Source organism: Labeo rohita, chromosome 7 (assembly GCF_022985175.1).
Source record: "Labeo rohita strain BAU-BD-2019 chromosome 7, IGBB_LRoh.1.0, whole genome shotgun sequence".
NCBI classification, from domain to species: Eukaryota; Metazoa; Chordata; class Actinopteri; order Cypriniformes; family Cyprinidae; genus Labeo; species Labeo rohita.
Window position 1 is genome coordinate 12,734,464 of NC_066875.1, and position 7,777 is coordinate 12,742,240.

A 7,777-nucleotide genomic window follows, 5' to 3' on the forward strand; every position below is an offset into this window, starting at 1 on the left:
AGCTCAGTCATGCCAGGTTGAGCTGTAGGTGATGTTCTTTCATCCACTCCGAGATGTCCGCCAAGCAGCCTGAGATCCGTGCAGCTACTGTTGGATCATCTGGTTGAAATGAAAGCTAGAGCTGTGTGTCATCAGCATAGCAGTGGTAGGAGAAGCCATGTGCCTGTATGATGGGCCCCAGTGATGTATTATATATGGAGAAGAGGAAGGGTCCAAGAACTGATCCCTGAGGAACCCCAGTGACCAGATGATGTGCTTTGGATACCTCCCCTCCCCAGGCCACCCTGAAGGACCTACCTGTGAGATAGAATTCAAACCAGCGAAGTGGAATTCCTGTAATGCCCAGCGATGAGAGGGTGGACAGGAGGATCTGATGATTCACTGTGTCAAAAGCGGCAGAAAGATCTAGCAAAATGAGTAATTATGATCTGGAATCAGTATGAGGATTTGGCAGTATGGACTTGAGCAGAGAAGGATGAAAGCAAAGACTGATACATACTCAAGTTAGATGGATATTTAGATTTGTGCCATTTTCTCTCTGCTGCCCTGAGTTTGGACCGATGTTTGCAGAGAACATCAGATAACCAGGGGTTAGGAGGGGTGGCCCGTGCTGGCCTGGAAGAGAGAGGACATATATCGTCTAGGCAAGAAGTTAAAGTAGAGCATAAGGTGTCAGTAGCTGCATTAACCTCTAGAGATGAGAAAAGGGTTGTAGAGGGATGAGAGGAGGACACTACAGAGGAAAGATGGGAGGGTGAAAGGAAGCGTAGGTTTCGTCTGAAAGTAACAGGTAGAGGGGTTGGAGGTGTACTGGTAGCAAGATGTAGGTTACATGTAATGAAGAAATGTAATGAAGATGTGTAGGGATTTAACCAAACTGTTTTCTGCAACGCAATTGCGTGTGTAAATTAGATCTATTTGGTTGCCTGATTTGTGAGTGCTTGTAGTGACAAGGCGTTTGAAATCAATGAAGCTAGGAGTGAATGAAAGTCTGCAGCATAAGGCCTGTCCAGATGAATGTTAATATCACCAAAGACTAGAAGTGGACTGCCATCCTCTTGGAATGAGGATAGCAGCCCATCCAGCTCATCTAGGAAGGTGCCCAGTTGACCAGGAGGGCGGTAAATGACCACAACATGGAGTTTAATTGGAGCTGTTACTGTGATCGCATGAGATTTGAATGAGTTATAGTTGCATAGCAGAGAGGGGTTAGAGAATTTCCATTTATTAGAAATGAGTATTCCAGTACCCCCACCCCTCCCAGTGTGACGAGGGGTGTGAGAGAAAGAGAAGTTATTAGACAAAGCAGCAGGGGTTGCTGAGTCTTCTGGACGAATCCAGGTCTCAGTCAAGCCCAGGATACTAAGTGTCGATTGTGTGGAAAAAGCCGAAATTAAATCTGCTTTGTTGACAGCTGACTGGCAATTCCAGAGGCTGACAGTAAACGACAAAGTTTCAGTGGAGGAAGTGACGATAGGGCGAAGGTTATTAAGATTGCGTTGACGTCTGCGTGTGTTGTTAGAGCGTTGTGTGGAGACAACCGGAATGTATTAAAAACACATGATAGAGGTGGAAAGAGGGTGCAAGAAGGGAGTGTATGAAGGGAAAGTAAGAGGAGTACCTAAGTGCGTTGTCGGTTTCGTTGCTTGGTTAAAGTCGTGCAGGAAAAAGTCGGAGGTCTTTACCCTCGTCGGTCTTCACGACGGCTGAACGCTTCCGCTGACACTTCCGCGTCAGCTCGCAGATAATGGATATACACAAGCAAATGATACTGGAGTGATAACAGCTGGACACACCTCCTGACTTAAACCCAAAGTCTATAGCTATGCAAATGCAAACTAAAAGCGAGATGCTTCGCACTTAAGTGCCCGCAGGATTTCAGCAATAGTAATTTAAATAAGTGCAATCAAAAGTGCTAATTAAAACGAAACAACAACAGTACAAATAGGCAGAGAACGAAAAAAAACTTTTTAGCAGTACTTAATAATTTAAACAGCACCTGTGGAAATAGTGTATTACAGTTTTTCTCAGTCGCTTTGGTGCATTTCTCAAATCATCCTTAATATTTGCAAAGAAGTATGTGCATTTCTCAAAACAATTTGTACAAACAGCACAACACAATGGATTACCTGCAAAAGCCTGTAACTTACTCAAAATCTTTAGTTCATCTATCATAAGTAAGTATATATGTCAATGAACATATCAGTGGCATCAGGATGAAAAGTTCTTGTGTCATTGTTTACAAACAAGATAATCAAAATGCTTAGTCATGTTGTCAATATAACACTATGGCAATAGTTTGCATGACAGTAACTGTATTGAAACGCAGAAGGCTGCATTTCTTATGTATGCGATATATACATTTCAAAAGTACAAATTTACACATTACTGTATGTGAGATATTGATTGAAATAGACTGGATAGGATTCACAGTTACACTATCACTAGTGGTCTGACAAAAAAACAAAACAAAACAAAAACAAAAAAAAAAAAAACACATTACAGTTGTGATATATCTCTGATAGCACACATATATCACTGAGATATACTATTCGACGTCTGCATTTACATCTGCAAGATGTATTTTTTTAGTGTTCGCTTATCTGCAGTACTTCTAGGATGTTTCCTATCAGGTGTCAAATAGACATTTATTAGATGTCTTTACTGTAAGATGTTTATTATTTACAGTTTTTCTCAGTTGCTTTGGTGCATTTCTCAAATCATCCTTAACATTTGCAAAGAAGTATGTGCATTTCTCAAAACAATTCATACAAACAGCACAACGCAATTGATTACCTGCAAAAGCCTGTAACTTACTCAAAATCTTTAGTTCATTTACCAAAAGTATGCATGTCAATGAATATATCAGTGCCATCAGAATGAAAAGTCCTTGTGTCATTGTTCACAAACAAGATAGTCAAAATGCTTAGTCATGTTGTCAATCAAACAGTGTACTCTATTAGCATTACCTGATGTAAACTATAGCAATAGTTTGCATGACAGTTACTGTATTGAAATGCAGAAGGCTGCAATTCTTATATGTGCCATATATCCATTTCAAAAGTACAAATGTACACATTACTGTATGTGAGATATTGATTGAAAGAGACTGGACAGGACAAAAAAAAAAAAAAAGAAAAGAAAAAAGAAAAGAAAAAAAAAACACATTACAAAGTCATTGAGACAGACAAGAAAAAGAAATATCCCTGATAGTACACGTACATCACTAAGACGTCTATTTTACGTCTACATTTACATCATCAACATGTTTATTTTTTAGATAATTTTTTCGCTCATCTGCACATTTCCTACCAGGTGTCAAATAGACTTTTATTAGATGTCTTTACTGTAAGATGTTTATGATTTAGAGTGTATGTAAAACTGTCATCTTACAGATGTCTGTCAGATGTTTATACATGGCAGATGCACAAAAGCGAAAATTCAAAATTATAAAGGCAAACACAGGAATCACCACGTAGGCAGAACTTTGCTTTTGCATACAGCACTGTATGAGGAATTTCAGAGAACTGGTTTGTTATTGCTTAATCTACATTCCCTTATTAGTGAAAGTCAAGATTCACCTGCACAATGCATGGCAAATTTACAAACAGACTAACAGGAATGTGTAGAAAATATACTTGACAGTTTATGACAACTAGATCAACCATTTTGCATTTAATGATTCATAAGATGAAATAATGACTAGATGTTTTGAGGGGTAAGACTATTGCACAGAGAACTATATAATACATTTTGCGCAACATGACACTAGCAACTGATAATGTAGGAAAACGCAGACGAATGTACGTAATCAATTGCATGAATGTACCAAAGCAATCGCAACTTGTTAGTTTTTATCAGTTACTTTGGTGCATTTCTCAGATCAGAAATGAAATTCTCAAAACTACTTGTTCAACCTCCACATCATCTAGTCACTTGTGCACATCATAATAGCAGTTTCTCATTTATTTGAACAAGGTGCGATTGCTTTGGTACATTCATGCAATGGTTTTTGTCTGCGTTTTCCTACATTATCAGTTGCTAGTGTCATGTTGCTCAAAATGTATTGTATAGTTCTCTGTGCAATAGTCTTACCCCTCAAAATATCTAGTCATTAGTTCATCGTATAAGTCATTAAATGCAAAATGGTTGATATAGTTGTCATAAACTGTCAAGTATATTTTCTACACATTCCTGTTAATCTATTTATAAATTTGCCATGCATTGTGCAGGTGAATCTTGACTTTCACTAATAAGGGAATGTAGATTAAACAATAACAAACCAGTTCTCTGAAATTCCTCATAGAGTGCTGCATGCAAAAGCGAAGTTCTGCCTAAGGGGTGATTCCTGTGTTTGCCTTTCTAATTTTGTATTTTCGCTTTTGTGCATCTGTCATGTACAAACATCTGACAGACATCTGTAAGATGTCACTTTTACATACACTCTAAGTCATAAACATCTTACAGTAAAGACATCTAATAAAAGTCTATTTGACACCTGGTAGGAAACGTGCAGATGAGCGAACACTCTAAAAAATAAATCTTGCAGATGTAAATGTAGACGTGAAATAGACGTCTTAGTGATGTACGTGTACTATCAGGGATATTTATTTTTCTTGTCTGTCACAATGACTCTGTAATGTGTTTTTTCTTTTCTTTTTTCTTTTTTTTTTTTTTGTCCTATCCAGTCTCTTTCAATCAATATCTCACATACAATAATGTGTACATTTGTACTTTTGAAATGGATATATGACACACATAAGAATTGCAGCCTTCTGCATTTCAATACAGTAACTGTCATGCAAACGATTGCTATAGTTTACATCAGGTAATGCTAATAGAATACACTGTTAGATGACTACATGACTAAGCATGACTAAGCATTTGACTATCTTGTTTGTGAACAATGACACAAGGACTTTTCATTCTGATGGCACTGATATGTTCATTGACATGCATACTTACTTTTGATAGATGAACTAAAGATTTTGATAAAGTTACAGACTTTTGCAGGTAATCCATTGTGTTGTGCTGTTTGTACGAATTGTTTTGAGAAATGCACATACTTCTTTGCAAATGTTAAGGATGATTTGAGAAATGCACCAAAGCGACTGAGAAAAACTGTAAAAAGAATAAGAAACTGCTGTTATGATGTGCACAAGTGACTAGATGTTGCGGAGGTTGAACAAGTAGTTTTGAGAGTTTCATTTCTGATCTGAGAAATGCACCAAAGCGACTGAGAAAAACTGTAAAATGTATGTAAAACTGACATCTTACAGATGTCTATCAGATGTTTGTACACTGCAGATGCTTTTCAGATCAAGTGATCTTTAAAAGATATATGTGTGCTATCTGGGATGGGCACAAAAACAAAAATACAAAATTAGAAAGGCAAACACAGGAATCACCCCTTAGGCAGAACTTTGCTTTTGCATGCAGTACTGTATGAGGAATTTCAGAGAACTGGTTTGTCATGGGTTGATCTACATTCTCTTTATTAGTGAAAGTCAAGATTCACCTGCACAGTGCATGGCAAATTTACAAAAAGACTAATAGAAAATGTGTAGAAAATATACTTGACAGTTTATGACAACTAGATCAACCATTTTGCATGCAATGACTTGTACGATGAACTAATGACTAGATGTTTTGATGGGTAAGACTATTGCACAGAGAACTATATAATACATTTGTGCAACATGACATTAGCAACTGATAATGTAGAAAAACGCAGACAAATGAACATAATCAATTGCATGAATGTAACAAAGCATTTGCAGCTTGTTCAAAAGAATGAGAAACTGCTATTATGATGTGCACAAGTGACTAGATGATGTGGAGGTTGAACAAGTAGTTTTGAGAATTTCATTTCTGATCTGAGAAATGCACCAAAGCGACTGAGAAAAACTGTAAATGTTTTGTTTGGGCAATTCAAGTTAGAGTAGGGACGGAGTACTCTCAAACATATCCGACAGAGAATGGAACTCCGCAAGGGAGTGTAAGTAGCCCTATTTTATTCAACTTGATGATCAATGATGTTTTTTCTGGAATTTATAGTGGAATTGGTACCCTATTAGGGAATAGACAACTGCACTCAATAATTAATGAGGAATTGTTTAATTATTTAAAAAATACAGGAAATATGGCAATTTTTATAATTTTTTTTTTTTTTGCCCATCCTTTCTTTTTCTACCTAATCTATGTACACTCCACACTCCAGAACAGTAGGTGGCGGTAATGCACCTTTTACGCTGGTTTGCCAAAGCCGCCAAAAACATCAGCAGAAGAAGATGAAGAAGCTCGGTCTGGAGCCAAGATGGCGGTGTTACAGGTGGACGCGTAAGCGTGGGCTGCTAAGGTGATGAGGTGATAACTTATCCAGCATGACTTTATCACTTAATTCACACAGACGACTCTTTAACAGCACAGACTTTTTTGGTATTTGATTATATTGGTAAATCTAAGAAGAGGGGAAAGCAATCCTTTAAAGCATCGCCAGACTGTGTTCCCGGAGCAAACAAAAGTGAATGTGCAGAACTTAGTACTGCTAATATCACAGCGATGAATTCGGCGAACGAGAATGAAACGCCAATGTGGTATGATTCAATTCAAAATTTTGAATCAGAGCCTTTTCTTATCCCCCTTCCGGATACGGCGCAGAAACCACTGGCTAAAAAAACGAAGCGACAAGAGGAAAGACATCCAGAAGAAAGCGAAGGAAACACGAGTATACTGATGGCAATACAAGAACTTTCTGCTAAACATGATGAATCTTTCAAAAAGATTGCTACAATTGAAATGACAACCGAGGCTACATCTAAGCTGCTCGAAAATCTCTCCGCAACAGTTCACCAACTTGTATTGGATGTCGGACAACACAAAGAAGCCTTGAAATGCATTGACGGAGAGATATAAAGTTTGAAGAAGAAAGTCCCTGAAGTCTGGTCTGTATGAATGCAGACGTTATAACTGGAGATGGCTGCTGAAGTTGCATGGTGTAAGAGAAAAAGAAGGAGAGGACATCAGGATGGTAGCGAGTGGCATCTGTGGAAAAGTTGCTCCAGTTATCCGCAATGGATTAATCCAAGGTGTGGACATAGCTCATTGTCTGGGACCGGCGAGGGATGACAGAAAAGCAAGGGCTATTATCATCCTGTTTGCTTTTCGCCGTGTTCGTGATGCAGTCTGGCAAGCCGCCAGAAGATGTACGTTTCTAGAAGATAGCGGCCTGCGTCTTACGGAGCCCCTGTCTCCAGGAGACAGACCTACGATGGAAAAGCTCTGGCCTCTTGTTAAAGCGGCAAGGGATGTGGGCAAGAAGGCTTCATTCCGTTCCTCATTCGTGCTAATTGATGAAAAGAAGCACTTCTTTTCTGAGGTAAAGTAATGCTGAACTTCGTCGGTGACTGAACTTGATAGACAAGCAATGCGATATATAGGCGTTCAAGGCTGATTCGTCCTCTTAGGTCGCATGTTTAGTTGCTAAATTCTTCAAGTACTGAAGACTGAATTGGCCATGTTTCTTTTTTTTTTGTTTCCCTTTTGAATGGTAACGTATTATTTTTGTTATTATTATTGTCATTGACATTGTTATTATTTAATGTTACTTTGTTATTTTAGTATTATTGTCATATTCGGGTTTATTCAATGGCCATCATTTTTTTTACAAGCACAAAGTAAACCCTTCTTAAAGTTTTTACGTTATTATTTATTAGTTTATTTATTTATTCATTTATATGTTTATCTTCTGGACGCGTTTTATTACACATTGTGCTGT